This window comes from Schistocerca gregaria, chromosome X (assembly GCF_023897955.1).
Source record: "Schistocerca gregaria isolate iqSchGreg1 chromosome X, iqSchGreg1.2, whole genome shotgun sequence".
Taxonomy (NCBI): domain Eukaryota; kingdom Metazoa; phylum Arthropoda; class Insecta; order Orthoptera; family Acrididae; genus Schistocerca; species Schistocerca gregaria.
In genome coordinates this window covers 490708851-490735969 of record NC_064931.1, presented here as the reverse complement: position 1 = coordinate 490735969, position 27119 = coordinate 490708851, and the positions used below count along the sequence as shown (strand labels likewise).

Sequence of the window (27119 nt, the reverse complement as noted above, 5' to 3'; positions counted from 1 at the left end):
TCCAGAACGTGAATGAGTCTCATCCAGGACATTCCACAGCAAAAGGTGGTTTTTCAGGATTGTGACAGGTGGTCACGTTAATGTATATCAGACACTGTCTGCGGTGGATGGACGTAGCCGTGGATGTGTTTCGGCCGTCGACTCCGGGGTGTAGCGTGGTGGTGGGGAGCCCCCACCGCGCCTTGCCGCGGGCCGGCCGCGCGGTGCTCACACAGGCGCGCTCCTCTGTCTGCAACGCACGCTGCGCCGCCCACAGCCACGCTCCGCCGTCGCCGACACAGCCGAACCTGTACAGCTCTCCACCTCGCCGGCCGGCCACGCGTGAGTGATCGCTCTTTCTCTTCTTTCCGCTAAAAGCTGCCGCCACCGAGCGTGACAGTTGCCATCGCCATATCTTCTCATTTCTGAGATACCTTGCAAGTCTATTAAGGAAGTTCCTTTCGTGCCATATTCTGATTGCTTACGACTTCTGATAAATAGTGATCTTTGCCACCTCAGTGGACTTTACCTGTATAAAACATTTTAAAACTGTGCAGTGCGACAGTGGTAAAATGCTTGCAACACCTGACTAACCGAAAAAAAAAGTTTCTGGCAATGACTGACTAATGGTGATGGCGCTCCTGTGAACAGCTCCTAGACAGGTAGGACATTAGAACTGAATCTGGAGAAATTTTCACCAGTTTTAGACCATCAGTTCTTTAGAGCTACACACGTAATTGGATTGTGATTCATAAAACTTGGTGCCTTTTTCGGAGGTCTTTTCAGTAGTATTGTTGTATCAAAACATTGAAAAGTGGCCGTTCGCCGTTCGTCTTGTTGCCTGGCGATTACTGTTCTAATAATTTCCGAATAGTCAACAGCCTGTCGGCAGTTCTAGCATTAGTAACAGAGTGCCTTCTCGGCCCGACGAAGGATGTAATCTCTAGTCTTGAGGTAGTAATCACAAAGTCATTCGCAGAAAGAGATTCAAAGGAGCTACCGGTAAACCTGAGCATGGGTAGACGGATCGTGTTTAGAAACTCTATTGTTCATATTTGAGACCACCTCGATACTTCAACGCTCTTGGTGGAATTACATCCCGGCTGTCACACGATTTCATATATAACGTAATAAAGGTACGTATAAGCAACAAAAACGAGCCGCTTTAAAGGACTTGCGTTTATTTGCAAGATTCCTTGGTCGAATTTGAATCAGTCATAATGTTTGTATCAACACTAGTAGGATTTACTAAGAGTTACTGTACTGGAGGGAAACCACTTCCTCGGACGTGCAAACTAATTTGTCCAATCATGCCAGCCTGCAGTTTAATGAAGACTACAAACTAAGATGCTGCTGTCATCCTTCGAATGTACCAAATCATGTGAAGAAAACAACTCTTTCGGAATGTAGGGAATCAAACTCGAATCCCTGAGTTATCATGCTGGTGCTTAAATATTAGGCACGTGCAGGTACGAAACTGTTCCCCGTTCCTCATAAAGCGGCGACCAGGAGGAGGAGAGGCGGGCTGGATGCGTCAGACCAGCAGTCCAGTCTTTGGAGAAAACTCGTTAGCTCTTAGCGCGCTACAGCAAGTAGGTCTAGGTCGCGGGATTCCAGTTTCCCTTTCATATACACTACCTCATCATACCAACCGTCTTTATCGCGCATACTCCAGGGCGGAGATATGAATAACAGGAATGTCTGCGGTTGATACAGTTAATCCTCTAGATACTATAAGTGCTGCGTTCCAAACTGCACCTCAGAATAACACACGCATGGCCTGAGGTGACGCATCAGCATGTTCTGTTTCTTCAAAAAAATCGTTGTCAGTTTCTTCTCTTTGTTTAGGTAAATGCTGAAGATTAACAAGGAAATATTAGGCAGATTTGAAATCGTTACCTTGTAAATCTTGCATTCCAGATCTCCTGGATGCTTCGCGAAAATTTACAGTCGCTTAACTGAGTAAGAGCGTTCGCAGATTTCGCGTCCCTCACCAGCCTAAAATTAAAATTCTTCTGCAGTTATCGCACAGTTTTAGAAAAGTCTAACTTCTGAAACGTAATTTAAAAATGTATGGAAATAATTATTTTGTTTACCAGAGTTGACAGGCGCATCGTGGTGATGAATCAAACGCACTCCTAGACTTGAGTTTTCAACTGATTTTCAAAGTTATGAACCTTCAGGGAACTCGTTCACGAACTGAAACTGGATATAATTCTAATGAAAATAATGAGCACGCCAAAAATGTCTATAGATTTTCACCGTTCACTGTTACATAACGAGGCTCTGTAGACGTAAAACGTAAAAACAATTCGCGGATTAGGCCATAGGCCTGTTCCGATTAGCTGGACGCTGTCTACAAGGCACTGCCAGGAGTGCTCTATGATCGCGAGATATGTTACCAGGCCGTACGCAATCCCTCCAGCATAACGACACACTGTTTTATTAGCAGGTGATCTCATTGTCATGTTATATACGAAACCACAGAATCATCTTCTTCTTTATTACCTTCAGTAATATATCAGTTTACAACAAAACTATGCTAATGTGCAAAACCACAAGTGAGAAAATGAACGTTTTGGAAATGATTAAATCCTAGAAACTACTAACAAATATCAATTTTCTTGATTCGAGAAACAAGGCCCTCAGCGTTTCTGGGCAATGGGCGTAGCTTGATAATTAGCACCTCAGTCGAATTTTTTTAGTGCAGGTCATGGATAAATATAAGTCGAGAAGAAGAAATTTGGTTTCAACATTGAAGATCAGGTTACTCGGTACTTTGTTTCATTTATTACTCATTTGACTTGATTACTAACTCATTCCATTTACTACATGCCTCGCGTCACTCATTATTACAGTTCTCGTTTGAAACGACATCGGAATGTTAGATTCACTCCAGATCGTTTAAGTAAAGCTAATCATTTCTAATACGTGAGATATATAGGCTTTAGTATCTTATGCAGAGGGAGAACACTTGCTCTAATAGAGTCCTCATAGTATGGACCGATACACAAACGATCCACATTTCTATTATAATTCTCAATTGATTCGATAATGAGAAATCACTGATGCTTCACCTTTCACTTCACGCTACATAGATCGGAGCTCAGATAGTACGTGAAATGCGTAGTGGTTCAATATTTTTTTCTTGAGCTCGAAGATAGTTGTATCTGAGTTGTGTTGCATACATTCATCAAATTTTGCACGCTGGCTTCTTTTCATACGCATACAACAAGATTATAAAGAAAATTTGAGACTATCGCAGTCATGGTCTGAGTGGTTTATAGAAATTACGAGAAATTTGATCAGGTTACATAGATCTTTACTCTACTGCACGATTACTCTATTCCACGTTACTCTGGATAACTCGCAACGAACGCTGTCGTCACCACACTTCGCCCAGTTACTTCTCAAGACGAAAGGTGAGACTTGTACATAAAATAAGTTTTGGGCCGTCTTCCGCGGTCTCTGGATAACACTGATCGGCACGGCTGTCCGCATAGGAATTGGATTTATGTATGTTCTACTTTCATCTCATAACAACAACAACAATTTGTTAATATTGTTCGCTTACTACATTCTGCAAACAAATTCTCCAATGTGGTATATACGTATCGTATACGGACGCAAAATGTAGCTTTTGTTGGATGATGATTGGTGGAACGTGTCGGAAGAGAACACAGACGTCGTTTTACTACACGATTAACGATTTTTCTCGGATCCTACCCAGAACATGATGTACTGTTTGGTGTCTTCCACGATCGTTGCATTGTGGTACCACTTTCCGCATTTCCCTTAACCGCTGGAACAGTCTGGGACGAGCAGTGTGAATGGAATGTCTCTTACGTTGGTACTATGTCCGATACAATGAGTCAGCTCCACTACAATCTTAGATGAAAATCATGTTTCCTAATTCTGTAATCTGGTGCAGTCTGTACACAAGAAGTTGTAAATACAGACAGAAACTTACTTTAGGATGGCTATGATCGTGTACACCTCATTTCATCTGCAGCGGATTATACACCTTTTCTGTCACCACACGTCAGTTTATTACATCGGAAAAGCAACGATTCGTTGGCAGCGTTACGAGCCATAACGTTTTGCTTAGTAACTTGCAGCTCAGTCGTTTCCGGATCAGGGTTTCCTTCTCTGTAAGTTTGTTCATAATGGATACACCCTGTCTAAGTTCCTTCTCAGTCAAACAATGTCTGAATATTCCAGTAACTAACTGTGAATTATTTCCTTAAAGAAGTATTTCAAAATACGTTTGAAGGTAGAACTACTCACCCACACACCGCAATAGTCATCCGCTGAAAATGAAAAAGTTCTGGATGTGGTCTTAGTGAGCAGTAAGAGATCACTTTGAAGGCAGAAGATAGTTGACGTCAGTATGCAATTCAATAATGGATCTCAGTGAAGGCATAGAAGTAATTTCTTTTATTTTCCCATTTACTCTAAATTGCGATGAATGATGAGATCGTAACATCCGATATTTGCACCTTGTCTCTTGTCTAGTTTTATCGGTTAAATACTATCTTTTGCAACTGTAATGAAAGTCTTATTAAGCCCAATTCTAAATCATCTCTCGTCAGGCTTATTTATTGTCAGGTCTTATTCTCAGTTTTCCAGTTACAAATTTTCTATGGTTATTCGAGCAAGTGACGCCACCTAAAATCCTAAGCTAATAATACCCACCACTCTCCTAGTTCGAACAAGTATGCTATCTCTAAGCGCCCTACTTTATCAGGTTTAGACGAAAATATGAACCGCGATTCTCCTGATAACTGCCGGACTCTTTCAGAAGAAGAATACGAAAACACGTTGCAATATCATTGATTGGAACAAAAGTAGTGAAAGTAAAGTTACTAGTTAAGGCATCTGTTTGGGAAACATATCATTATGCATAAAATTTTTGCTGATAATGTTGTGTGACGTTTCGCAAATGTGAAAAAAGAATCCGCTGTTGGGAAGACTGCGATTTGTACATTCGACCTTGTCTCTTCTCTAGGTATATAGGTTAAGTACTATCTTTTGCAACTGTGACGAAAGTCTTATTAAGCCCAATTCTAAATCACCTCTCGTCAGGCTTATTTAATCCTTGTGAAAACAGGGTTGTTTCTTTCGATAAAGCAGTAACCGCTGACCTTCTGCCCCCTCTACCATCTCTCCCCTCCCCATGCCACCATCTTTGCCAGATTGTGTTGTACTCGGATCCTAAAGGGGACTATGGCTGCTTTAAGTGTTTGTAGCGCATCTAAAGAGCGTGCAGAATGTTGCCAACTATAAGCTTAAGCCGATATGGGAGCTAGCCTTGATTCTGTACACTGCTCCGTGCAATAATCGTCCTTCATGGATTTCGTTGCGGTATTTTTCCATCTCCAGAGTTCGGAAAGAAATGTTTGCTAGTTTTAGTCTTCTGATGTTCTTTCTGGAATGTGATAATAACTCACAGCGCAACCGTTACATCTGTCAAGCATTCTGCGCAGGATCAGAGACATGTCACTAATCGGCAAACAGAGGATTGTCTTTCTTGAGTTGTATGCTCTAGTCTGTCACATTCCTTAGATCATCCTCTACGTTCATCTGAAAATAATTATATTTTTATGATCTTATTCGTGAGTGTCATCCTGCAAATAAATTCACCACTGCAGTATTTACAAGCGTAAATTTTGTTTATTGTTCTGCTTCTTTTTGCATGCCTAATATAAGCGTATGGTGGTAAGGATCTACGTCAAAGTATCGGTGCAGGGGTGACGAGGCGAGTTATTATATCTCCACTGGAATATGTCAAAGTAAATGACATGAAGACGTCACAATGACTTGATAAGAGCGTTAAAGGACAGACCGTAGCCTAGTCAAGGAAACTATCAAGATATTTTCCTGAAGCAGTCCAGAGTCACTATGTAAAAATGATCAAGACGGAGTCGTGTGTGGCCTACTGAAGTAGCAACCAGGCAATACTGCTTTGTTACGCCGCGGACTCTGTGCCACATACTGATGTTTAGTGCTTCGTAATCATCAACCTGCTGACTTCGGATTCCCAACAAGCCTGCATCGCTGGAAACTGTTCGTCGATTGCGACTGCGCTGTTGTCGCAATGAGTTCACTGCTTCCTGTGCATTCCTTCACACATTTCTTTTATGTTTTAGATTTTCGACATAGCTTTTTTCAGTTCACGGTTTTAAGAATGAGGAAAAAGATAACTCAGGATTTTCATAAATCCCTAAGCACGAACTTCATAATCAGTGCAATACGTGATAAACGACTTTGTTGAAACATGTATATCGCCAGTTTAGTTTTCAGAAAGAGTTATGTTTCTCCTTCTTTGTGAACTAAGATACCTCTGAAGTCTGAAGACTACGAATCACCATATTTATATCATTCACCTTCAATTTAACGACTAGAGTAACCATTTACTCCAGTGTGAATGCTTTAATGATTGTGCACAACACACCAACCGCCATGCCTAGAGACATTGCCACATTTCTTATAATAACATTCACTTGCTTTATTTAATTGACTAACAATTCGTCGTTTGTGATTCCTTAATTATACTGTTCTCAAACCTGTTTGCAGTTTAGTTAAACGTTTCTGGTTCTCATTTGAATGTTAATATCACACGCATAGAGAAGGTTTGTTATGTGGGGCACGAAATTTACTTGACCAAAAAACTCGGATGTTCTGTAGTGTTTAGCCGGCCGCTGTGGCCGGGCGGTTCTAGGCGCTTCAGTCTGGAACCGCGCTATTGCTACAGCCGCAGGTTTTAATCCTGCATCTGACATGAATGTGTGTGATGTCCTTAGGTGAGTAACGTATAAGTAGTTCTAAGTCTAGGGGACTGATGACCTCAGGTGTTAAATCCCATAGTGCTTAGAGCCATTTGAACCAATTTTGTAGTGTTTATTTATGGTGTTAGCCGGCTTTCAGCTTACAAGGTCATCATCAGAAAAAAAACTCAACTGAAAACCGGTTAAGATTACGAGGAATGCTGTAGAATAGCCACAGTTTTTAAACATTTGTATCGACGTACTCCACAATCTACCTTACAGTGTATGGCGGAGGGTACTTTGTGTACCCGTTTTCCTGTCCCAGTCCCAAATCGTTCGCGGGAAAAACGATTGCTGGTAAGCCTCCGTCTAAACTCGGACCCCTCTAATTTTACCTTCATGGTCTTTCCGCGAGATGTACGTCGGAGAAATCAGTATATTGGTTCACTCTTCTAGGAACGTACGCTCTTGGAGCTTTTAACAGTAAACCGGTTATACAGAACGCCTCTCTTGTAGTCTTCCGCTGTAGTTCGCTGAGGAACTCCGTGACGCTTGCAAATTTACTAAACGAATTTGTAACTAAACGTGCTGCTCTCATTTGGGTCTTCTCTACTTCCTCGATAAATCCTGTCTGGTACGGATCCCAGACAAGCGAGCAATACTCAAGTACTGGTCGAATAAGAGTTCTGTGAGCTACCTCAGTTGTGGGTGGACTACACTTCCTGAGGATTTTTACAATGAATCTCACTCTGCCATCTGACTTACCTATCGCCTTACGAAATGAAAAGGAAAGAATTCATTAACAAAAATTACACCACATCGTTATCTTTCTTTATGTTTGTGAACCGCTAACATAATATTTACATTTTTTGTAACATTTGGTGGGTATAGCTTGTCTGCAACGCTGTTATTTTGCATTCTAATATTTTAATTCAACCCAAAATTTAGAAACAGCAGTTAGTTTTATTTCTTCATGGCCAGTAACTGACACCGTTTGAGGTAATATAACATCCGTAAAAAATTAAACGGGAATTAGTTTAATGATGACGCTTGCCATGGAAACTTCTATTTTCACACACAGTCTGAAACTGTCCTACAACTTAATAATGAAAAAATTGAAACGGCACCATACTCTGGTTTTATTGTAAACAGTTTTGTAGTCATGTCACCAATAAACTATGTACAATGCCTAAAATAAGTCTGTCATAAGGAGTAAAAGAAATGATGGAATACAGAAAAATTCTGCAGATTTGTAACCAGACAGGTCAACCAGTACGAACATAGTAGCGTGTGTTTCTGAAGTTCGTTGTACAAGTATGGTTATATAAACGCTCTGCCCTCCAGGTGTATTGCCCCCCCCCCCCCCCCCCCCCCTCCCCCAGTCTCTGCTGAATTCTTTCTCATCCTCTGATTTGTCTGTAGTTGGTATCATACCAAGATTCTTTAGCTATAATTACTGTCTCCGTATAGTTTTTGCAAAACAATCTTAAAACATTTTTCAAACTCTTTATGTTGTTATTTCTCTGCAGATGTGTTTTTATATTTGTACGAAGCTGTTGTTCAAGAAACCTATATCAAATTTTTAGAAAAATACTCAACGTTTGAATGTGAGGCAAGTCCAAAGAGACAACATCCGAGACAGACCAAAATACGATATTATTGCTGTCACTGAACGCCACATGGAAAGACAATATCAAGACATGATAAGTTAGGACACGTACAAAGGTTTTAGTAGTGCATGTAACAGTAAATGGAGTGGAAAATTGTCACTCCTCTGATATTACGTCCCATCAGAATTCTCTACACTGTAGAGAATCATGCAAGAAGCACGTATGTGCATCGTACAATCCAGTTTATATGCATTTTACCTTGTTCTAGAAATCGATATAATAAGAATCCGTTGAGTAAGCATGAGTAAGCGAAAGCTATATCCTTAGACATTTCACCATTATTTTCCTGGCCATTAAAGAGACTTTTCCACCTGAAAAAGTTCATATATCTGAGAAACGTAAAGTTAGCTAGTTTACGGATTCAGCGTTTGTAATTTCGTCCAGACTAGTTGAATAATGGATCCCACAAATCGCTGAAGGAAATTAGCTTACCACCTGCAATAGGACTGTGTTATACCCATAGTAAGCTACGGCTTGATGACAGTTTTCGCGTCCGGAACCGCGCGACTGCTACGGTCGCAGGTTCGAATCCTGCCTCGGGCATGGATGTGTGTGATGTCCTTAGGTTAGTTAGGTTTAAGTAGTTCTAAGTTCTAGGGGACTGATGACCACAGACGTTAAGTCCCATAGTGCTCAGAGCCATTGTTTTGAACAGTTTTCGCCTTTATGCGGTGAGTGAATAGCTTGGGTGACAGCGGAGAACATTGCCACCAGAGCCGTACTGCCCCTGACGTAATACGGTGAGCGCTGGCGCAGCACACACGCCGCTGGAAATGCTGAATTGTCATGCGTTATTTCCCATCAGCACTCTAGATCACAGACGTCGCCACTGCTGCTGGAATTCCAGTGTCCTTGTTACAAAGGGAAATTAGTGTCCGTGAAGATTCTCACACTCGGAGATCTATAGTAAACTTACAAGACGCCACTCAGTTCTAGCATTAATAGTTCTAAATAATTATTACTCATCCTGGCACCTCTAAAATGAATGTGGAGATTAATCACTGTGTAAACATACATATTCCCCGGAAATTTCAAACTCTATAGTGAATGTTTCGCACGCGAAACACAGGAAATTAAAGACGCAATAGATATTCCACCAAACAATGCAAAGTCGTGAATAACCGTCCATTAACGATGAACAAAAAGTAGGCAAACATATGTAGGTTCCGCCAGAGGTAGATCATTAGAGTGACATGAGCGAAAAGTGTCGGCTGATTTACGTACTTTGCTCTTCAGCACAGTACCGTACTTTGATTTTCAAGGTTGTGTGAAGTGAATTATAATGTTAATGTACGAGAAGACTTTACAATGTAAGTTACCCATTATTATGGCAGGCCAAGTAAGATTTACTGATTCCTGCGCTACACTTCAAACTGGCACACGTGTATGAACACATTTCGCAACATTATCCCCATGCCTCTGCGAACAACGGACGGAACATTCTATCAATTCCTCGACGATCCGCTCCTCGGTCACAGAGCCATACGAGAACCACTGTGTGAAAGTCCTCGTCGTTGGAACACCTCTTTTCCCCTAAATGTTCTTCCAGCTCGCCGAAAATATGGAAATCGCATGTGCAATGTCTGGACTTCCCGATCAACACCACTCTCATCTGCGCGTACTTGGGCAAATCGTTGGCACAATTACAGTACCCCTGGACGCGACATTGGATTAAGTCTACGTACCGCCAGAATTTCGAGACGAACCTGTCTGCAGTTTAGACTGTTGCCCACAAGAATCGCACTGTCCCGCGTACTTCAACTTTGGAGTACCTTTCCAGTTGCCGCAGCGTTCTATTTCCACTGTGTAATACACCTGTTATCCGCACCGCAACAGAACTGTTCACATGGTTCAAATGGCTCTGAGCACTATAGGACTTAACATCTGAGGTCATCAGTCCCCTAGAACTTAGAACTACTTAAACCTAAGGACATCACACACATCCATGCCCGAGGCAGGATTCGAACCTGCGACCGTAGCGGTCGCGCGGTTACAGGCTGAAGCGCCTAGAACCGCTCGGCCACACCGGCCGGCTGAACTGTTTCTACAGGAAATGCAGAACATGTACTGTCTCCTGATCAGGCACAACTCTTGTTGCACAATAGTTGTTAACGTGGGACGATATGTGTAACTTACTAACTTACTAAGTCCGTAGGTAAATGCTCAACAAAGTTAAAAGTATTCTGGATTTTTAATGTAGCAAATAAATTTCCTCAATCTCATTAAATTCTTCCGGATGTAATGCCACGTAATCTTATAACATATTTACATAAGATGTCTGACAGGTAGTAGTAATAGTTTCAAAAATAAATTGAAATCATAGCTCCTTGACAACTTCTTTTATACCATAGATGAATTCTTGAATGGGAATAAATAAATCTGTGGGTATAATATACGAATTTTGTTCCATTTAGGGTATTAGGTAGGTAATAAAAAATTAAAAATTTTAAGCTTTCCTAAAATAAAACCTTGATTCATGTGCGCATTTCTTATGCGCTTGACATGTTCCACATCATAATGGTCACTGTAAGTTTGATCACTCGAACAAGTAACTAACTAAAAAACTAAACCGACGTTTCTGCTGTGCTGCAGCGACCTTTTTGTGGGCAAAGTTTAATGAAAGCATGAAATATTAAAAACGAGTCATGCATATAAAATTCAGTTACTGTGTTGCGATAAAGAAATACCATGTGGTTCGGTTCCTTTTATTAAAAATGTTCATTTAAAGTCGCTGATAATCTCAGAGTTGAGCACCCGTAAGCTCCAAACACACACACGTTTATTTAACCAACAGAATCACAATTACTGCAATGAATTTACCTCCATGAAAGCTTAAAAGCTAAGCCAATCCAAATATTCCAATACTTTTGCACTAACCGTACAGTAACATTCGAATATACAATTTTCTGGAGCTCAGCATTTGTGTGGCGTGCTAATACTGATACGTCGTGGGCTGTAATTCTTTCCCTTTTACTGTATGGAAGGAATTTTACTTGCAATAATCTAGACTATGAGGCAAAAGGGAGATGGGAGATGGTCCCTTCCTTCAACTGAGAAAACTTTTATCGAATACGGAATGCTTTAACTGTGTTATATCTACAGAAGAGCAATAGTGATTAATGAATATTATGGCAATGCATCAGTTAAAAGAGGATATCCTGATCTGCAAATATAGGTAACAGACTCCGGAATGTACGTGTTGCAGAGTACGGATTAGTTGGTTGTTCGTTGCTTTCCTCTGTCAGCCATTACACTGAGTGCTGTGGGACTGTTTGTTTGCTTGTCCGAATTGTAGAATTTCTCAGGTTCCCATACTCAGTCTCCCAGAGGAAGGTAACAAACGGAAATGTTGCGCCTATAAGCACGCTGCAAGAGAAGCGAGTTTGTTGTACTCTTCTCCCGACAATTTCAAGGCATACACTCATAATGGATCAGTTCACTTGATAGCATGTAAAGCATGAATGGTACAGATATCGTAGTCATTAACATCGGGCCTTATAAATAGGATATGGCACGGTAACAAGGACCGATCACTAGCGCGCAGAACTTAAGGACGAGGCTAACTTTCGCATGATATTTCACTGCCAAGTAACATAGCTAGAAGGAACTCTGACCAAACGAGTACATAGAAAGAACTGCCACAATATAGTTCAGAACGTAACGGAAAAAAACACACATTATCACGAACAGAAATAACATTTTTGTTCAATGGCAATAATTACACCGAAGTTACTACGATTTACGATGGTCCCATCGATATTAAAAAAGGCAGGACGTGATTCTTAATAGGGTGTGTGATCACCACGGACAGCAATGCATCCTCTGCACTGTGCGCCTATGCTGGCCACAAGGTTAGTAAGAGTTGTTGCCGTAGGGCGTTCCATTCCCCCACTAGCGCGGCTGACAACTGCTGGATGGGCACTGGTCGCTGTGGACGCACAGAAATGCGTCTCCCCGACGCAACTCATACGTGCTCGACGGGGTTTAACACCGAGAAACGGGCAGGCCAGCCCTTTCGCCGAATATCCTCTCGTTCCACCTGCACATTTTCAGATGGTTCAGATGGCTCCAAGCACTATGTGACTTAACATCTGAGGTCATCAGTTCCCCTGGCTTAGAACTACTCAAACCTAACTAACCTAAGGACATCACACACATCCATGCCCGAGGCAGGATTCGAACCTGCGACTGCAGCAGTCGCGTGGTTCCGGACTGAAGCTCCTAGAACCGCTTGGTCGCAGCGGCCGGCGCTCATTGTCATCCATAAAAATGAAGCCAGGGTCGAATGCATCCCTGAAAAGACGCACATAGGGAACGAGCACAGTGTCATAATGGTATGTCAAGAATCGCTACTTAGACTGAATCTGCTCTCATTCGTAAAGGGCACGAGAACCCACACCTCGTTGGACCAGTCCCTACGCTCTTGACACCCCCGCAAACGGTACCGCCTGCATGCGACGGGTGTCTGCGGAACACAACGTACTGGCTGTCGGGCAAAGAGACCACCCCCATGCTTGAGATTGCGTGAGTTGCTGTCCCGTTAAATGTAGCTGTAGCTGCGCCCGCTGTTTGATGTGGGTTACTTCTTGCCTGTTACACAATGTAGCGATCATATACCGTATCAGTATTAGCTGGCCATGATCGACCACATCCTCTCCTTCAGGCAGCGGTGCTTATGGTTCGGAACGTTCCCCATCCACCTGAAACGGTGCTGTGAGTGGTACCAAACCCTTGAGCTACACTTGTCACACTTTGTCCTTCTTCCAGTTTCCCGATGATTCTTCCCTGTGTGAAGTCATCCAGATGTTGTCTCCGGGCCATGCTGTAATGAAGAACACCACCGCAGCGCACCGTAACAGCTCACTTATTGACACACACTGTATTTTCCAGTTTCTTCAACTCGATTGCATTGCAAGGCCAGCCTCATTTGGTGCTATAGTCACTCTGACCTCATGCCATGTGATGTTCAGCTTTCTCTGCACAACTGGGAGACGTCTGGCACATACTTACGTAGCTTCGTTCATATTCATCGAGTAGTTACTATGTTATCGTACTTTCTCTATCTCGTCCTTAGGTTTTACAGATAAATTTAGTATGGGAGAATGGGGAGATTTCAGCTCACCACCTAAAAAACACTGGATTCGTATTCAGAAAGACCGCCTTTCGAATTCCATCAGGCTAAGATGATTTAGGTTTTTACGTGTTTTCCCTCAAACCAATTGAAGGAATATTTCTGTTACCTCTCGATTGACCATGTGGTCAGCAGAAAGTGAAACAGAAAACTTATTTTCTTCGTAAGACATCCACTTGGTCTGATAGACATATTTGTTGCTTTGCCCGAGGCACATGCTGCTGGATACATCAATCACAAACATCGTAGGAAGCTATATTTCTCTACGTCAATTCGTTCTCTGGACTAGGTCTTAGTTTCATCAGTTTCATGCAGCATATGAAATGGGTCTTAAAGATACAATTACTGTTTCGCGTTGCATATGTCCGTTCAAACATGGGATGTGCCAGTATAAACTGAGGTGACAGAAGTCGTGGGCTACCGATATGTACATATACAGATCGCTTACACAAAGTATAAAAAGGTATTGCTCTAGCGGAAAAGTCATTTGTACTCAGGTGATTCATGTGAAAAGGTCTGCTACGTGATTATGGCCGCACGGCGGGAATTAACTGACTTTGAAAGCGAAATGGTGGTTGTAGCTAGACGCATGGATTTTGCATTTTGGAAACTGTTAAGGAATACATCGAGATCCATAATGTCAATAGCGTGCCGAGAATACCAAATTTCAGGCATTACCTGTCACCATGGACAACGTAGTGGGCGATAGACTTCACATAACGCCGCGCATGATTAGCCGAGCGGTCTACGGCGCTGCAGTCACGGACTGTGCGGCTGGTCCCGGTGGAGGTTCGAGTCCTCCCTCGGGCATGAGTGTGTGTGTGTGGGTTTGTCCTTAGGATAATGTAGGTTAAGTAGTGTGTAAGCTTAGGGACTGATGACCTTAGCAGTTAAGTCCCATAAGATTTCAGACACGTTTTCACACACTTCACATAACAACCGAGAGCAGAGGTGTTTGCGTTAAGTTATTCGCTCTAACAGACAGGCAACACTGCGTGAAATAACCATACAAATCAACGGGAGCGTACGGTTAAGGTATCTGTTCGTACAGAGCGGCGAAATTTGGCGTAATGGGCTATGGCAGCAGTGGCCGACGCGAGTGCCTTTGCTAATAACACGACATGGCCTACAGCGCTTCTTCTGGGTTCGTGACCGTATTTCATGGACCCTACAAGACTGAAATCGTAGCTTGGTCAGATGAGTTCAAATTTCAGTTTGTAAGAGCTAAAGGTAGGGTTCGAGTGTGGCGCAGACCCCACGAATCAATGGACCCAAGTTGTCAACAAGGCACTGTTCAAGTTTTTGGTGGTTCCATAGTAGTGTGGCTTGTGTTTACATAGAATGGACTGAGTCCTCTGGACCAAATGAACCGTTCTTCCGATCTTTGACTGAAAATGGTTATGTTCGGCTACTTGGAGACCATTTGCATTCATGGACTCCATGCTCCCAGACAACGATGTTGCCAGGCCACAGTTATTCGCGATTGGTTTGAAGAACATTCAGGACCGTCAAGAAGTTTAATGTGAAGTCTCTTGTGACGGACGGTGTCAAAAGCCTTCTGAAAATATATAAATATGGAGTCAACTTGAGATTCCCTGTCGATAGCACTCATTACCTCGTACGAATGAAGAGCTAGTTGTGTTTCATAAGAACGATCGTTTCAGGTAATCGAACTGGTCAGTGCAACACGAGCAAGGTTTATCCACCCGCTATTGTATGTCAATTTTTTACAAATTCTTTGTGTACAGAACCGAAGGAACGTGCCTGCAGTTCTCAGTATTCTAAGAACTTTATGTCTGACACTCACCGGTGTCAGATGCCGTGTAGCTGTACAAGTTGGAAGATGGAGCTGGCCCGTCGTTCCAACGCGGTATCATCAGTTATACGCTTCTATTAAATTCATTCGCTACATAGGAATTTCTAAACTACGGCTGTAGTTGCGCTGACTAATATACGTTCTCTAAATTTCTCGTTTCACAATAATTAAAGTCCCGACAACCAAATGACCATTTTCGGTGACATATTCGGTGCAAGAAGACGTTACATGAATGCACACTATTCCGCCCTGTTCGTGAAGTTTCTGTCTCGACGAGAACAGGATTAGGCTTAAAAACATGCCACGAACGTCAATTTCGTTAGAGACAAAGCAAAAGTACACGTTGGAGAAGAATGAAGAAGAAACCGACTGTGGTCTTTTTGGTAAAATTATTTCGCTAAGTACCTGAAGCTATTTAGGGACAACCGAGAGAAATATTAATCCGGGTAGGCGGAAGAGAATTTAAATACCATTATTTCTTAGTACTAATCTGCCTTATTAGCAGGAAACAGCAGTTTCAAGAGCCTTCGGATGAAGCAACATTTCTTCGTGCTACACCAAATGCAAAAATTATGCAAAAAATGACGAATGTCTCAGATATTCTCCCGTTTCTTTTTCCTGCATTGGAGAAAAACAACTGACATATAGTAGATTTCTTATCGATTCTTAAGCCAGAAGTCACCCTCCTCGTTTCCTTGCGATAGTCATTTTAAGGAAGGTACTTTAAACTTGTATTGAAATGATATCAGTGCACTGGTATGTAATTGGAACAGCTGTGAGGCAAAGAATGCGAAATGCATGCTATTTTCCCCTTTTATTTAAGACGTGTCTCTTCATTAAATTACCTAGTGAGGTGGTGCAGTGGCTAACACACTGGACTCGCGTTTGCAAATCACCGCCCGGCAATACAGATTTAGATTTTCTGTGGTTTCGAGAGATCGCTTAAAATAAATCCCGTGATGATACTTTTGAAAAGGACACGGCTGATTAGCTTCCCAATCCTTCCCCTACTCCGAACTTGAGCTTCGTCTATAATGACGACATCTTCTTCTTTCACTAACCTTCTTTCCACCAAGTGCCTCTTCTTTCCAGTTTCACTTCATTAATCTATATTCCAGCGACTTAATGCATAAGTGTACGGTTTCGCTGGAATACTTAAAAGCAAAAGCTAATCGTACAAAGAGAGTTAGGAAGAAAACGAATGCTCTACATCGCAGGCCAGCCAGCTAATCTACGGGAGCTCACGACTTTTTCAGAACCAAATATTTTCATTAGAAGCAGATCTCTAGCCTGGAAATGTAACTCTGAGTCAAACATGGTGTCGATGTCGACGTTATCAGAGACAATACTCTAGCTCAGGTCATTAATCTGGCTAAAGGAACTCGACCAAGTTGTTGTTCAAGAATGCATCCTGCCAATCAGTCAAATGTTTAGAGAAACCACAGGAAAACTAAAACAGGGTAGTGTCATTGGAGTAGAGTTCCAATCACTGCGCCTCCTCATATGGTCCAAGGTTAGTTTCCAAACGTTCGCGAAATCACACTCGATTTTCGGCATGAGTTGTCAAATATATCAATTAGTTATTTGACATCTACGAAGAGCTACGACCCGCCCCGATAGCCGAACGCGTTAATGCGCTGCTTCCGTGAGTCGGGAAGATGAACTTGGTCCTGGTCTAATCCGCCTCACGGATCAACGACTGCGGTTGGCTGACCGACGAGTCTGGATGTGGTTTCTAGGCGGTTTCCACATACAAATAGGTAAATAGTGGACTGGTGCTCACGTCCCTCCTCAGACAGACAAGACGCAAACTTTTACAAAACACTTTCACACATGAACATGAGATTTACGCTAGACACGGACATAGCCGAGCGGTCTCGGGCGCTGCAGTCATGGACTGTGCTGCTGATCCCGCCGGAGGTTCGAGTCCTCCCTCGGGCACGGGTGTGTGTGTGTGTTTGTCCTTGTGTAAGCCTAGGGACTGATGACCTTAGCAGTTAAGTCCGATAAGATTTCACACACATTTGAATTTTTTTTTTAGACACTGACAGATGGTACTCTGAATCTTCCACGGCGGGAGTGATGGTCTCAAAGAGGGCATTCGGCCACCAACTATCACTAAAGTTGACAAAACCCATATAACAATACCGACCCCATAGACAAATGTAAAAGGCAGAGGAGAAGGAGAGGAAAATCTATGAAAAGCTATGCGATTCTGAAATATTCATAGCTTTGCAGTTGTACAGTTGACTTTACCTTGAAAAGAAGAAAGTTTTCTAGCTAAATCCTTTCGAATAATTCGAATGTCCTTGTATTAAAGATCCCACTCAGGACGGTGCAGACGAGTAACAAGACTTTTAGAAAGGTTACTGAAGAATCTGAGCTGGCTGTTGCCTGTAGAGGTCCGAGGAAACTGAATGAGGCCACAACACCTCCTACTGACTGTGTAGTTCAATATTTCCGGTAAGTGTCACGTCGCTCGTCGTACAGTATTGCTTAACTTACTCTGTATTAAGCGCGCAGGTGCTACCGAGTTATCCGGTCAGGACTACGATACAGCACATTACAACACGGTTAAGCAAACGTGTTGCGTCCATTATTTGCAGTTCCCCTGGAACAGCAAACACGCTGACGAAACAGTATGGTATTACGTGATCCACTTTGACAGCATTCTGCTAAGCCCGGCGGCCCTGCTCTTGGCTTTCACCCTCACTGCCTCTTCACAAAACAGCGGTTGGCTGCCTTCTCTTTCCCTCTCTCACTCTGTCTCTGTGGGAAAGGGTAAGGGGGACAGGAGAATATCTGACTGATTATTTTTCCTCCTTTGTAGTAACCCGTATCAAGACCGCTAGGAATGATCTTACGTAGAATGCACACAATTCATTTGTTACTGCGGCTCTTCACAGAATATTTTAGGAAGTTCCGAAATGTCTGCTGCGCTGTGTGACTGAAGAATCGGCGTAAGCTGTCCTTCAGTTTATTTTTGCGATGTATCATGTTACACAACTTACTTGTACACCATAGGTAACTCAGTTTGTTCTCAGGCACGGATTAATGACAGCTGGTTTGGAACACGAGCCAGTTTGGGTGTAGTTTTCAGGTGGTTTTCTACAACCGTCTAGGCAACTAACGGAGTGGTTCCCTATCCTGGCCTCATAAATGTAGCACGCAGTTAAAACAGTAATAATAAAATAAATTTATTAATTTATTGCAGATATGGTTCGTTTAATGCAACTAAACGAAACGCTGTTTGTATTGTGTCATATGTGTTTCGCTTTTTTATACTTGTGAAGCATCTTCAGTGGCCCGTAATACGTGTTTGTTATTGTATAAAATGATTGCATTATGTAATAAATACAGGTTTTTTTACAGTTTTTTTGTGTTTCTCTCTCGTTATTAGGTGAGAAATAACTTTTTGTAGGACAAATTTCGTTAGGTTAAATTAGTAGGTCTATATATTTTTACTTACGTTCTTTGATACTATTCTGCATATTTACCGTTCTGGAGTTGTGCTTAGTTGGACCACGTACCTAGGATGTCCGATTTTAGACATTTTGTGAACACATTTCGATCTAAAACCTTCCTTCCACTGCTCGCTGCGTTTTTCTTTGGCACGTTTACTGTATGAAGAGCTTTCAACTGTCGCTCTGTTTTCTCTTTGTTCGTCTTTTGTTTGTGCTTTGGAGTCTGTATAGTAACTTATTATTGCATATAATCATGTTCTACGTGTCTGTTTCTTTTCGTTTTAGTGGCTAAAGTGCTCAATGAATTGTTGCTTACATTGATTTGGTCATTTAATACTTCCTTGTTCATCGCAAGGGCTCGTGATATGTAAAAGTTAACCCTTAATATTAGAAGTTTTCTGTTGTGATTGTTCGTCTGATAATTCTCGTATCCCGTTCCATGCCGTATGGTTCATGTTTATGCTTTATTAGATGTTCATCAAAGGTAGAATGGCAGTTTTTATATTTACAGATTTTTATATGTTCATATCTAGTTTTCAAATTTCTGCCTGTCATTTAAGAATGATTTTGATTTAAACAGTTCGAATGAGCAAGTGTAGGTAAAATAAATGCATAAATAAATAAATAAATAAGTCTAAAACTGACTACTAATACTCGCAGTTCTAAATGAAATGAGACTACAGATTCAAGATGACTTTCGATTAGGATACAAATATTTGAAACAGTGCCCCACATTTTTACTGTTGATAAATACGCTCTTGGTACTCACAAAAATATCACCAACGGGGTGTTAGCATAAGAGTACCATACTCAATAATTTTTTTGAATTTTCATCAAACTTTTGAGGTGGAACATTTCTCACTACATATATTTCTTCTGAAAAGGCAACTGGGCAGAATGACGTTAAAACAGAAGCCAGGCTTTACTCGGCTGATCAAAATTCAGCAAGAAACACATCAAGAAATTACATTCATTTTGGTGTTGCACTTCTGTAAGTATGATAAACATTAGGTCAGCATGGCTTGTATCCTATTCGTCACCACTTACGAGCGTGAGTGTGTCAACAACTCCTACAATATACATCGATAGTCTGAAGAAAATTCTCATACATCTGTAGAAACAGTTCTTTAATTCGACGCGTTGTCTTACTTATCCGTACTGCGGAGCTCATGTATGGATAACTCCTGCAAAATGATTTGCCACTGTTATCAGATGAGGTCCTTCGATTACAATATTGAGTGTGGCATACCCTCTGCATATCCTACCCATCGAGTGGGACTGGATGAAAAGTGAAGTCTCCAGATAAACAGTAAACACAAAGAAACTAACTAGTCACTCGTGGTGCTACACACATAAAATTACAACAATACGTCTGCAGAAGAGTTATATGACGTCATGCAGCAAAAAGCTTTGAAAATTATCGAAGTCAGCGAAGGGAGTTTAAAAAATAGAATTTACACTGTTGCGCACTGACTTGTTTCACTACGTTAGTGTTATTCTGTTAATCTGTTTGTGATTCTTTTTATGAGGAGCAGACAAACAGGAGTTGAAAACTCAACGTTAAGTTTATAAATTGACAGTTTTGCCCCTGAAAGTTTACCTTTAATCTTGAGAAACAGACAGTATGTGTACATAAACTACAGTTGAAAGAGCGCTGCTCAAACCATGCACGTGCAGTATTTCTGTAATTCCAATTAACTAAATGTCGTAACGCACTTTCCGTGCAAATTGAACATTATTTGTACGTTTCTGAAACAGTGCGACAGTTTTTGCAAATAATTATGTAGAAGAACTGAGCGTGAAAGAAATGTAGAAGTACATAGTAAGAGAAACTTAAAAATATGTCCTTCAAACTGCTGTTTGTTTTTCATTACATTTCATATAACATACTAAACCATACCAAGAACGCAGGTCCTCGCGGGTGTTGTTCAGAAGCTCGTGGAGGACACAACTAGGGAACTCGGTAATCCTCCCGAGAGAAGAGCCAGCCTTAGGCAATGAGCTCGCCCTCCATGTGTGTCGAACTTCGAACAGGACGGGGATGGGTGTGCCGCCACGCAAGTCCAATATGCAGAAGTGGGGCGTCCTTCCGCATGAAGCAAATATTCTGCGCGAATGTGATAACGTGCAAGCTCCTGGCCACCCGCTGCTGAAAGAACATTGCGTACTAGAAGAACATTTTCAAGTTAACAACAAGGTTATTTCAGCCGCAGTTTTCTGGAAACAACTTGCTTAAACGGACAAGGAAAATAAACATAGTAAATCTTAAATCCTGCACAGAAAAATCTACTTTTCCTAGAAAAGCTCTCCCTAATGTGTTTCTAAATCAAACAAGGCAGTGCAGTGATGAAGTACTGGATACATATCCAGACCCACAGTCAGTTAAACGTCCTCCTGTTTATCTACAGTTAGCTTTCATTTCCTTTTCTCGAATTATTCATTGTGGATGTTGACTCGTTCCGTATGCAAACGTTGCAGTTGGTCTTTTCTTTCGCCAAATTCTTCATCAAAATCGTGAGCTGTCACTGACAAGACTAATTTTCTTACAATGTATCTGCAGCTTATATGAGGTCGAAGAACAACATATTTTATTTTAAGCATAAGCTTTTTGTTGTACTATTTATTTACTTACTTGTAGTGATACAAGTTGTACGACGACCTCATTTCGGCGATTTGCCATTATCAAGTGTACTTGTGAAGATGATGTAATAAGTATGATATCGTTTCTGACGTATATGTTAACCTATTTCCATATGTGGCAAGTTGAGCTTTCGTCTTAGTTTGCGTTTTGGAGCATAAACGGCGGGCCGCGCGGTATTAGCCGAGCGGTCTCAGGCGCTGCGGTCATGGACTGTGCGGCTGGTCCCGGCGGAGGTTCGAGTCCTCCCTCGGGCATGGGTGTGTGTGTTTCTCCTTAGGATAATTTAGGTTAAGTAGTGTGTAAGCTTAGAAGTCGGTAAATATATAACCGACATTTACGCTCCAAGATGCCATAGGGACCCAGTATCACCAGCTGAGACGTAAGCGTAAGGTGCCATATGTGAACATAGACTAACATGGACGTAAGGAATGATATTACTCCTATCACACTGTTTTCACAGGTACATTTGATAATGGCAAATCATCGACACGAGCTCGACGTGTAACTCCTTCACTACCAATAAATAAATAAACAGACGAACAAAAAACTTGACTGATTTTGCCGGTGGATGCTGGGCACAGCCATGGCAGCAGCACAGTAATTGAAGCCGGCGCTATATAAATTACTGAACGTTCATCAAGAGATACCGTAAAAAACCAACTAATTTTATGACATTCAATTGCACATACGTTAGCTCTGGAATATACACGTTTAAAGCTTTCCCCTCAAAGATTAATGTCAGCGCATGTTCTTTTATTTCTGCGGATTACATGTTCTTCACTTTGTAATACTTCGACATACAGTCTAATGTCAGTCAATGACTGCAGTGATGTAATCGGTATCTAGAACATTCTTTTCTGTTTCGAATTTTTAGGCAACATCTGTGAGCCCATAAAATTCCAAAGGAGCTTCTTTCTGTAACAGGCCATCGATTACCTTTACGTAATTAGAAACTTCGAAACGCAACAGAAAGGTCAACAAACCAAGTGGCAAATGATATGTTCCACGTGCTGCATACTTAAACAGCTGGTTGTCTGAGGAGAGCTTCGAAAGCAAACCTTCTTTCCCACGAGTATTGTCTAAGTAGCTCATCGCGATCACGTTCTTCGCTGTCTGCGGAGGATATATGTTGAACTGTTAACCTCACAGACAGCAGCAGTACTTCCCATTGTGTTGTCACTGTGCGCACAAAACCAGTGATTATCTACCAATTTATAGTAAGGGCTGATAAAAATTCTGCCACAACGTGTTCTCTAGGTGGCAGGAGATGTTAAGTTACAATTACCCTGTTTATGCTCTAGATACCCGTTTTCGTTTCTGATTCCACAGGATCTTACATATTAACTTCAAGAAAACCGATTGAAATTGTTCCAGGATCATTTAAACCGCCTTCCTTCTCATACTATGGGAATGCAAAGAACGGGTAAAAAATGTTAAACACGTATCTTCGTCTGTATAGCTATCCTCTGCAGCTACTTCTTACAAGGTTAAATAAAATGCTCTTAACAATTCAGTTATTCAGCTACATTATTGCTCTACAATTCACAATTAAGTTCCTGGCAGAGGGTTCATCGAACCACCTTCAAGCTATTTCTCTGTCGTTCCAACCTCGAACAGCGCGCGGGAGAAACGAACGCTTAAATCTTTCCATGTAAGCACTGATTTCTTTTATTTCATTATGATGACTATTTCTCCCCATGTAGGTGGGGTAAACAAAACATTTTCACACTCTGAGAAAGTTGGTGACAGAAACTTCTTGACCAAATCCTGCCGCAACGAAAAACGCATTTTTTTCTGACGATTTCCACTCCAACTCGTGTATCGTATCCATGACGCTCTCTCCTCTATTTCACGATGATAAAAAACGAGCTGCTCTTCATTAAACTTTATCAATGTCCCCCGTCAATCTTATCTGATGCGGATCCAACACCGCACAGCAATGCTCCAGAAGAGGGCGGAAAAGCGTAATGTAAGCAGCCCTGTTGCATTTTACGTGTTCTGCCAATACATTTCATCCTCTACTTTGCTTTCTCCACAACATTATCTATGTAATCGTTCTAACTTATGTTATTCATAATTGTAATCCCTAAGTATTTAGCTGAATTTACAGCGTTTATATTTGTTTGATTTATGGTGTAACCGAAATTTAGTACACATGTGGACGATGTCATACTCTTCATTACTTAGAGTCAATTGCCACTTTTCACACCACAACGATATCTTCTGTAAATCACTTTGCAATTGGTTTTAATCACCTGAGGACATTACAAGACGGTAAATGACAGCATCATCTTCAAACAATCTAAGAGGGCTGGTCAGATTGTCTGCTACGTCAGAGGTCCTATAACACCTCCTTGGGGAACGCCAGATATTACTTCCGTTTCATCCGATGACCTTACGTCAATCGTTACGAACTGTGGCTTTTGTGACAGGAAATCACGAATCCAGCCACACAGCTGAAATAACACTTCAAAGGCACGCAATTTGATTAGACGTCGTTAGTGAGGAATGGTCTTTTGTCACATTGTGTAGCAAAGCATTGTCAGCAGAAAATTTTTACGAAAGGATCAATTTCACAACTGTACGTTTACGGCACATTGTGCAGATATATGTATCTTTTTCAGACTGTAATTAACATCTTTATGAAGGCAAGTTAGTCGTGAAGTTACGAGAGTCTAGCCCAAATTGCCGATCCTGGAGAATTTATTCGGAGCCGAATTTTCTTGCAGATATTTGTAAGAAAGCTAGATTAGACGACATAATGATCTACTCTACAACAAGGAGAAAAAAAGAGACCAGACTGAGGCTGATCATTTCATTTAGTCCCTGTCTCGAGAGTAAAGGCGCGTCCAACTCTGTGAAATACAGCCGACGTCCGAGAACAAATTGTCCCAATTTCTGGATATTTTGCAGTAGTGGTTGTTTAATAGCGGTATATCAAACCGATGTGAATGTTCCATTCACTGTCAGAATGAAGGCAGAAACGAAAGCCTGGGCGCCTCTCTAAAGTCCCTATTATTATTATTATTATTATTATTATTATTATTATTATTATTATTATTATACTTCGTTTAGCAAGCGATACTCTAATTAGAAAGTGACGAGTAAACAAGGGTGAATGCACCAGGAATTCTTTTAATGTCCTGGATAGTCTAAGAATGTCTTACGTATGTTTAATTGGAAAGATTCAATTAGATGGTTGAAGATCAAAGACTAGAGTAGTCAGCGACTTGAGCGTATGAACCTGCACAGCCTCAAGTCTGTGTTCGAATGTTATGTTTCAGAAGCGAATCTGTACCAAGAATCATTAAGTCCTTTGGACACAATGAAAACTGGCTGGTGCAGAAGGCGCTGAGTATGTTACGATCGAGTCAGGAAGGTCCAACGAAAATATTAGTAGTGAGGTTTCAACACAACTGACTTGAATTGCAGTTGTGGACAACAACCGACGATAAGTCACATGCTTCAATGCCCGTTGTGTCCAACATCTTGCACAAAGTATGACCTGCAATCCATTCCCAACGCTAAAAATGTGCCAGTCGGTGATTCATTACGATGGACTATAAGCAAATTTTCGATTGTCTACTATGAGAATCATTAAATCGAAAGTGTGATAGCAAGTCGTGTGTATATTCATAATTTTGGCATCTGTATGATTTATTTGAGTGAACATGCCTCAGATATAACACTAATAAATTTAGATCACTTCTACAGACCATCACCGGCGGTATATCCCATGCATAGACCTTTAATATCTCCGACAACTTGGGATACGTTGGCTGGTCTTCGCCACTCATCTGCCAATTTGCTTTTCTGCTAGTAGTCTGTAGGTTAACATACTTTTCTTTATAACAGAAGATTTAGTACCTTTCGCTGTAAATGATCATCAAAATTATCTGCCAATATCAAAATTAATTAGCACACTCTTCGTGTGTGACTTGAGGAACTGATAAATCTCAGACTTCTCCCTGAAGATATGATCTCATAATTTTAAGAATTCTTTCACTACTCAAATACTACGCTTTCGACGACTCCATTTGTTGCACCGGAACCTGTATTAATCATCACTAAGGTGATTGTAAAATATAAACTTCATAACTGTGTCAGGATTCGTCAGCACGTAGAATATTGGACTAAAATCCACAACCAAAACGTGGCAAATTTAAGATGTGAAATCACGTTTTAAGAGCTTGGACTGGAACAGGAGGCAGATTAAACTCATGGTTGGTCTAACGACCAGTCATAGGGACTTCGAGAAACATATGCACACGATGAGTATAGGAAAAGAAGCGCCTAACTGCAGACTATGTGGTACGGGGATGAAACCGCACTATAGTTTATCATCCAGTGAGGCCAAAAGACACAAAATATTTGGATCATTAATTCCCGAAGAAACTGTGACCAACATAGATCTAGTAAAGGGACTCTACTTGTCTTTAAGGGTACTAGTCGGCTTTTCTAGAATGACAGGGAGAGATACTGCATAATAAACTCAGTTTCAGAGTAGGCAACAGGGGAGCAAGGTCCACTGATGTTCTCTCTCTCTCTTTGAATCAAATCAAACCAACTACGCTTTTCTAGCAGTGATTCTCATGCAAGTTAATCGCAAAAACCATGGGTATTCAAAAAATAACGGGAATTTTGTAATTTCGCATTAGTCTTGATCTCAAGTTTCTTTTCGTTATTGTGTTGGTAAGCATGTTTGCAAAGCATCTGCACAGTGTTAGCCATATCAGCTATTAAGTCGATGGTCAGCTCTCAAATATTGTGTGAGCTAACATATCACGCAATGTGGCGCTCTTCTTTGGTTCTTACGTCACGCCTGGTACAGGCCACTTAACATTCTAGCCTCTTGCATGTTGCTACGTGTTGTTTACTGTAATCCTGACAGGCCATTACGAAGCAATTACAGAAGCGGCAGTACAAGCACTCGTCCTTCGTTGCCAGGATCAAGCCAACTCTTCTTGAGGCTGAAGGCTAGATATTACCATACAACCGAAAATAAATTACAATACAGTAGCCTTCACACAGTCACAGAACGGACGAGTGGAATCATAGCGTCACTGTTCGGGAAAATATCTCCGAGGGTCGCTATGTGAACTTAATTTCCAGATTGCTGTTTGAAAATAGACAAACTTGTCTGAATTCTTCGAAAATTAATTTTAGAAATGAAAATTACGTCAATCAATTCTGTATAAGTTCTAATGTAAGTTTTTTATGCGATGTTTCGTTGACTGAATGTAAGTGGTATGTATTAGTAGAAGGCTATTTTTATCTGAGTTTCGGACAGAGTTGGTAATTAAAACAGGTGTGAATATCATAAAACGTTTACATACGAAAAATACGTGCAGGTACTGACTATATTTGGACATAAACCCCACGTCTCTTGAGACATACGTCGAGACGGTTACTGACTTTACTATTACTTCTGTTAGGGAACTGTCACTTGTCCGTTGACCAGCGTCGTTATAGTGGCCTAATGTTCCTCACCTGACACATTGCTTCGCTCACCAAACCACTTGTCCATCGTCGAAATAAGAGGAAATCACTACTGCCAAATCCAAGTCTACGGAGTGTGATCCATCACCTATCATCTGAATCGCAGAAGAAGTTATCGAGCTCATAAAATAACATGCTGTCTGTCAGTCCCG

The 27119-nt window shown here is 41.4% G+C and overlaps 1 protein-coding gene across 1 annotated transcript in view; it reads left to right on the top strand.

Annotated features, from left to right (window-relative positions):
• Positions 1 to 215: 215 nt before the first annotated feature.
• The window catches only part of LOC126299186 (elongation of very long chain fatty acids protein AAEL008004), a 227398-nt gene continuing 200494 nt past the window's right edge, over positions 216 to 27119 (top strand). Inside the window, exon 1 of the mRNA XM_049990962.1 lies at positions 216 to 321. The gene's annotated coding sequence lies outside the window, so the exon portion shown is untranslated. The remainder of the gene's footprint in view (positions 322 to 27119) is intronic.